Genomic DNA, 7,640 nt, shown 5'->3' with positions numbered 1-7,640 from the left:
ATATATATATTATATTATTAAAGGTGATAACACGATCATAACTAAAGAATTCTGTTTTTGCAAACACTTAGCAATTACAATATAATTCTACATATGAAACTTGTTAGTGGTACATATAATAAAAAAAGTAATGCCACAATCAATTAACCAAACAAAAAATTTTACAAACATTTAGAAAATAACATATGGAACTTGTTAGCGGCAGCACCAAATTGCACGTTTGAAGTAATCAACTTTTATTTGAAGCTACACGGCCTTCTAGCCCTCCTTCCTTCCCACACAGTCACAAGACATGGGTAGTAAAGCTTATAAGATGCTTGTGAGAGTTACGTGGGTGGTGATCGCCGAATCAACAGGCCGACACCTAGGTACGTCGTGAAACAATAATCTTCATTCTCCAGTATTGTAGGATAGGACATGCATGCATCCGTATTATATACACCTCAATCGGGTGCAGACAATGTGGCCAAACAGTCGGGCGTGTCCACCAGCCCCGATGACATGCGCATGGCGGCTGCAGGCAGCATAGACAATTTGCAGGAAGAGGAGGAATCTGCACTTTCCATCCAATGAGCTGCTGCGGTTCCGTGGGTTGCTTGTACATTGGCGGGTTTCCTCCTGTTGGCGTTTGCTTCTAGGTCGTGCAAAGGAAGCAAAGTGAGTATGCTCTCGCCTTATCATTCTTCAGTACACACTGTACCTCGCCGTCCACAGTATGCTCTCACCTTATCATTCTTCACACACTATAGCCCGTCCACAGCTATGTAGAGATGCTCTCTGTGTAAACGCCCTCATCATGATACTTTTCTGTGTGTACTGGCTAATTCTTCTCTTCTGTTTTTCCACATGAGCAGGTCATGTTGGAATGCGATTCATAGCATTCTTCCGAGCATTGCTTCCTCAAAAATAAAATAAAACATGGCTGTATAAGGTGGCCAAGGGAAATGGTCTACTAGACATTGTTATGCCCATGAGAATGCAATGTTCTCCCATTTCCTATAGATATAATAAAATAGAAGGTAGCCAAGAGAAATGGTCTAGTAGACATTGTTATGCTCATGGGTATATAATGTTCTCCCATTTCTTATAGATATACTCTTATCTAATCTTTTTCTCTCTCTCTCTCTCCCCTTAACTCGTTGTTTGTGCAATGCAACAAGTTATTGTCTTAAGTCTTTCTTGCTCATACTAGATCTTTCTTATTCTCTTGTATATTTTGCCATGTTTTCTGATCTCTTGTAGTTAATCTCTCACGCACCTTACGTGATGTTGGCTTGTTTTTGCACTCATTAGTTCATGAACATTTTGTACACAACAAAAATCACGCCGCACCTTTTCTATCATCTCTGGGAACAAATATGTGACCCATCTACAATCTCTTATTTTGCATAAAATTTTCCTTCTCATCATAAAATAGATTTGTGAGCCATCTTGTGACCATACAACAAAATTGCAAAAGGCTTTTTAAAGAAAATAAACTTCTAGCTGTATCATATAAAAAAATAATTAATAATATCAATCACCCAGGACCTGCAACATCCACAATTAAGTGCGGACTGCCCAACCTATGCTCTGATACCAACTATGACGGTCCTGAATCTAACCATATCTTAATCATACAACTTAATCATACAACTTAATCTAAGAAAATATTAAACTCACTTAATCCTACTATTTTTACATAGAAATACAATCAAATCAACCTTCTCAAATAGCAAACAAACATGCATGCCCTATCCAAGGTTCTTATCACATAAGCAAAGAATCATGTAATCTCAAGCAAGCATTCACATGAAATAAATCTCTATCAATTATATCATAGCATCACAATCAATCACAATGTATGTGTCTATCTCAAGATTCTATCATCATCACCATGCTCGACAAGATGGTTAGTCATAATGACCAAAATCCAGCCAATCTAGGGCTTTCTCCGATGCTTGTCCACCCAACCTCCACACTGGACATTGCGGCTATCCCGGGTATGCCTCTTTCTGAATCTCGTCCTCTGTGGGTTCTACCACATGGCTCCCAGAGGGCATAAATCTCGCTCTATGTCCGGCATTCCCTGTCTAAGGAGGAAGACCGGCCCGAATCTCAAAATCTCACATCGAGTCTCATCATACACATGCATATCAATCATTAATCCACATGCATATCAATCATTCATTTCAAAACAAAGCAATCACAAGTCATTCTTATCATCTTACACAGATCTCTAATCCACAGCCTTTCAAGACAAAAGCATATTCAAATTTAATCAAAATCAACCTCAAGTATAGAAAAAAAAAATATTTCAAATAGTACGTACTAGTCCATTTGGTCTATTTAGACAAGGTAGTCAATCTTGATAGATAAATGCTTCGCAAAACAGTCCCCTTATGAAGGTTTTACCTAGAATCTAGTCATAACCTAGTAAAATATTCTATTTTCTGATTCTTTATCTCCAAAAGTGTTTATTCTATGAGTCTTCAATCTAAGGCGATCATTTATAATTAACAAATTCAACCGTTAAGCGTTCCATACCTCAACTCAGATTCTCTCATATATATACTTAACGATATATTTATTTAATCTTAAAAGAATTTAAAGAAAAATAATAGAAAGAGTGTTTGTGTACTTCTCCGATATATTTGCTGATGTCTTGATTGATTGGGAATCCATGTCTACTCTCCACAAGTTGTGGAAGAGCTGTTTGTAGATTTGGCAAGCCTCTTAGATCTGCTGTCAGGGCTGCAATGTGTAACAGGTATAACTTCATGCATAGTTATCAAATATTAGTCATGTGGGTACTTAAAATAACTAGAACGCATGAGTTCTACAACCCATAGCCAGGCAGAATCTCCAAAATCAGCTGTATGTGAAAGTCGACTCCAGAAAATGGTCATAGTTTACTTTTTTTTATCAAATTTCGATTTTCATGTCCATCTACACACTTGTAAAGACTTCCTTTGATTCAAGTATACTAACTAATTGAAAACTCAATCTTGAATTTTCACTTAATTTTAACACTTAGAATCTTCACTACTTAAAAACCATTGAAAACCTCCTGGAATTCATTAGCATCCAAAACCTAGGATTATCTTTAATCATAACCTGGTTATTCTCAGAGGTATGTTACAATCTTTCGCTATGTGGGCCTACAAGACAACTACGAGAGTAGCTACAAAATTTTCACATACCACCTAGTTTTTGGGAAGGAAGCCCTAATGCCCATTGAAGTGGAAATCCTCAGTTTGCAATTTATGTTAAAACATCACGAGAAAGACATAGATGAATATAAAGAGAGGTTGTTGGATCTTCAAGAGCTGTTCAAGCTGGCTAGGGAGGAAGCTCTAGACACACCATTCAGCTATAAGAGGGATGAGCCGTTCAATGAGACAGTGAAGGATAAAGGCATTAAGGAGGGGGATCTTGTCCTTGGGTACAAAAGCAAACTGGATAACACTTTCCAAACAAAATTCCCAATCAAGTAGGAAGGTCCTTTGAAAGTTATGCACATTTATGAGAAAGAAACTTAGTAGGTGGCAGATCTCGATGATCAACTTCATTCAAAGATAGTAAATGGCTATAGATTAAATCCATATTGATGCAGAGTCATGACAGTCCAGAAAGATTCAGAGACAATAGATGAATACTTGCTTGATAATGAAGTTGCTGTTACAGACAAGCATGAAGAAGGTTGTTGGGAGTTGGATGTATTGTTTGATGAGGAGTGCTTCAAAGAGTCCATAACAAGTGGTTGAACATAAATGCTCCAACCATGGGGGGTTTGGCAAAAGATGAGAGGTTTTTTTTGTGGCCAAGGGGATATGCTCCATGAAAATCCTCATCCCAACCCAAAGGGAATAAAATAATACATTGGGAATGATTAGGGAACTTAAGAAAACATAGGATCTTACATGAGTAGTTTATCTTTGGTAACTGATTGTAAACAACTGATGTTAGAAATGTTTCATTGTGGTTAGCTGACAAGATTGGGTAGAGTAGGTGAGAATATGCATGGAGATATATTAGAGTTTCACACGAAGAAGAGGGGGGTGTAAGTAACTCTAGCATGGAGAGAGAGAGAGAGAGCAGTGTGGAAGCTTTTGCGTGTTCAAGAAGTTCTTGCTCTGAGGAGACAGCTAGTGTTTGGATGTGAAGATTGTGGGGAGAAGCTGGTTGGTTATATGTAGGCTTGCTCTATGTTGAAGGCGGAGAATACTTGATCTTCCCCCCCAGAGCAAGGGATTGCAGGAGTGGTTGACTATTCTACGTTGGTGACTGTGTCCTAGAATCTCACTAAGTGCAACACTGATGAAACTTGGGCCAGTCTAAGGATTGCTATAGAATATATAGTGTTGCTGATGTTGTGCAAATTTGAGTATATATGTTTGGGTTTCTTTGTGGTCATTCGTATGAAAGTTCCTTTTGATTTGTTACTAGTTTCATTCAACTGCTCAAGTCTAAGTGTTTCATGTGTGGTGCACATTCTTCCCAATCTACAAGGAGAATTAAGTTGTGTGGTTTTAAAGAATTCTTATGTGGTTTTTTGGTTCAATTCTATGTTGTATGGAAAAAGCTGTGGGTGAAGAGCTAACTCTGGTTGAGTTTATGTTGGGCCTGTCAGCTTGGATAGGGATTGATTTTGTGTTGCATCTTGTGGATTTTGTTCATATGCCTTGTGGAGTTGGAGGGTTTTTCACACGTTTGAGAGTCTTATACATGTGTGCATGTCTAAATACTTTTCAGTGCATAGTTTTTCCTTCACATTATTCACACGCTATCTCACATGATACTTGTGGGTAGTTCACATGCATTGCGAGTGTTTTTACATGCTTATGTTTCTTTTTGTGTGTTCACGCGCACACTTTTTGGCTGTTTGATGTATTTTGGGCATTCACACGCACGTTTTTTGCCACTTTAGTGCATTTGAGGGTGTTCACTTGCCCTATCTTGTGGATGGATTTTTCACTATTTTAGAAATTTTGTGGCGATTTCCATTCAATTTTGGCCCTTGTTCATGCGCAATCGATCATTTTGAGCATTTTGGTCATTGTTATGACCTTTGTTCACATGCGGGTGGCCATTTGAGCATATTGGTGTTTTTTTTCCACACGTGGTGTGGCATTCTTGAGCACATTTGGGGGGGTGTTTCCTAACTCTTGGGCATTTGTGGATGACATGGGGATCCATTACTACCTCTACCCCGCCTACGATTGCCGTGCTACCCACCATCGTATCGCCATCGACATCACTACTACGACTCCATAGCATCCGCTCATATCCTATCACACTCGCTCTATGCCCGTCATCTTGATTTACCATTTTAGGTGAGGAGATGCATATCATTTTCCGAGTTCATAAATACATTTGGTACATTGCGGCTTTGACCTCTAGATACTTTTTCACCAACATCATGCTATGATGACACATCATATTCATGTCACATATGGATGTTTGAGCTTCAGATGTTGTTGCCAAGCCAGTTTAGACACTTATTTGATGAGGATGATGTCCATGCCAGATGGTCCAGACGTTCTACACATGGTGATTTTGTTGAGGATCTATGTGGTTTTCTTTACATGGATGGTTTGGCATTGTTTGGCAGGGGATGATGTATGTGGGGACTTGATTGACTGCCCTACACTCTACACCTTTGGGGATGACCTTAGTGGCCTTGGAGATTCCATTGATAGTGAGTTGGTTGATACCACTTATCTCTTTTGTGTAGACACTTTGTCAGTGCTTTAGTGATGGTGATCCTTATGATGATCTAGCTTTTATTTTAGAGGGACACACACATATAGAGTGTCTTAAACATGGAGATATTGTGCATGGGTTATATCTTACTTATACCTTGATAAGATGGATCATGCCTTTGACTTTTTGAGTGGTGCTACATGGGACAATGGCATGAGTTCACATTTGACTCTACATGAGACCAACCTTCAGCTGTGTTCATTTGGCTCCCACAGGTGTCGACACGAGCCTATGTTCCTTGTAGCCAGGACATTTTACTTTGGATGCATTCTTTGCCATTTGAGGAGCATAGTTTTTGGATATGTAGTTCGACATTCAGATGCACCTATAAAATATTTCAGTCTTGACCTACACGATGATTCTTTTGTGCCAGGACCATTTGACATTTAGGCCAAGACTTTTGAGCTTCTTTGGTGGATATATTTCATGCCATATTCACACCGTGGTCGTGAGGATGGTCTTACGAGTTTCCTTTTCGACCCTGAAGCTTCTATCTTTTTGGAGTTGAGCTTTCCTTTTGAGCCAGGAGATACCATTATTTTGGCTTCACCCCGTTGAGCTTTCTTTTTGACCCAGGAGCTACTACCATTTCAGCTTGGACGGTTTGGGATGTATACCATACACATCCTTTTGATCGTGGAGGATACACAACTAGCTTTGTCACGTGATAGTGGTTCCTTATCCTCTCCACTTGTACCAGATTATCGTGGGACCATTACCTTGAATTTTTTATGCCTCGGATTTCCTTTCGATCGAAGTGGTTACATAGACACCCTCATCATCATCGATGAGAGCCCCTTATCATTTCCATTTGACCCTAGGGGTCATATGATTCTTGTGTGGGTCTTCCGCTACATTGACATTCAAACATGCATGTGATTTTTGGCTTTTGTACATAGCAACTTGTATATGTCTTTTCTTTGGAGACGACCACCCTTAGATTTTGAGGATGAAATCAGTGTAGGAGGGGATGGTTTGTAATTAAGTAGTTTTCATTGCACATTCACATGGGGAATAGGGCCTAGGTACTTGGCCCCTTCAGCACATTTACATGTGTACTTTTGGGGGGCCTTGGGCTATATTAGATATAGGGCTCATGGACATTGTACCTTTTGATCATTTATACTTTCATGAGTACTCTTACACTTTTGGAGCTCTAAGCTTCCATGGTGAGCGTCTCCCTCTTGAGAAGCTATGTGTGTATCCCATTATGAGTGCAATAGGTTCTACTTCCTATGATGAGTGGGTCATGTGTGTACTCCATGTGCTAATGAGTGCAATCCCTAGGTTTCATTCATTGCATGCATTTGGAGTAATTTTTGGGAATGAAAACCAATGAGATTGAGGAGTTTCACTCTGTACTTCTTCAATGCCAATGGGAACCCTCCTGTAGTAGGAAGGAGGAAAAGAAGATAGAGAGATAAAGGCATACCAATGTAAGACAAGACATAGCAATCTCTTTTGTTGTAGATTTCATCGATATTTCATCTACAATCACTTGGTGCCCACCCACCACGGATTGAGCGATTCACATGCTCACTTTGTGCTCCGAACAAAGTAATTCTCTAGTAAACACAATGGTGAAGTGGAATTTTGTGTGGATATTTGCTTTATATAAAATGTTTGGAGAAACTATTAGCATGGTATATTTGTACAATGTAGGCTTTATTTTGGGAAAGTTGGAAGGCTTCTAGGGTAGTCGTATAATCATGGAGCATATGCATATATTGTTTTTTCTTTTTGGGAAGTATGATATATGCATCTAGTGTAGTTTGTTGAGGTTTTATCATGTTCTATATGTGTTGAATGATGCATGTGCTATATGTACTGAATGTTGTCATGTCCTATATGTGTTGAATGCTACCATGTTCTATATGTGCTTATATTATTTTTGC

General features: G+C 39.1%; 1 long non-coding RNA gene across 1 annotated transcript; it reads left to right on the top strand.

The window, feature by feature from the left end:
* The first annotated feature begins 233 nt into the window (after positions 1 to 233).
* LOC147605707 (uncharacterized) lies at positions 234 to 1,172 on the top strand. Its single transcript, XR_015265192.1, has 3 exons — positions 234 to 368; positions 458 to 657; positions 855 to 1,172. It is a non-coding gene; the product is annotated as an uncharacterized LOC147605707 (long non-coding RNA).
* The last annotated feature ends 6,468 nt before the right edge of the window (positions 1,173 to 7,640 follow it).

Source organism: Cibotium barometz, chromosome 59 (genome assembly GCF_041138505.1).
Source record: "Cibotium barometz isolate CiBa-2024 chromosome 59, ASM4113850v1, whole genome shotgun sequence".
NCBI classification, from domain to species: Eukaryota; Viridiplantae; Streptophyta; class Polypodiopsida; order Cyatheales; family Cibotiaceae; genus Cibotium; species Cibotium barometz.
This window is presented reverse-complemented; position numbering and strand designations above follow the sequence as displayed.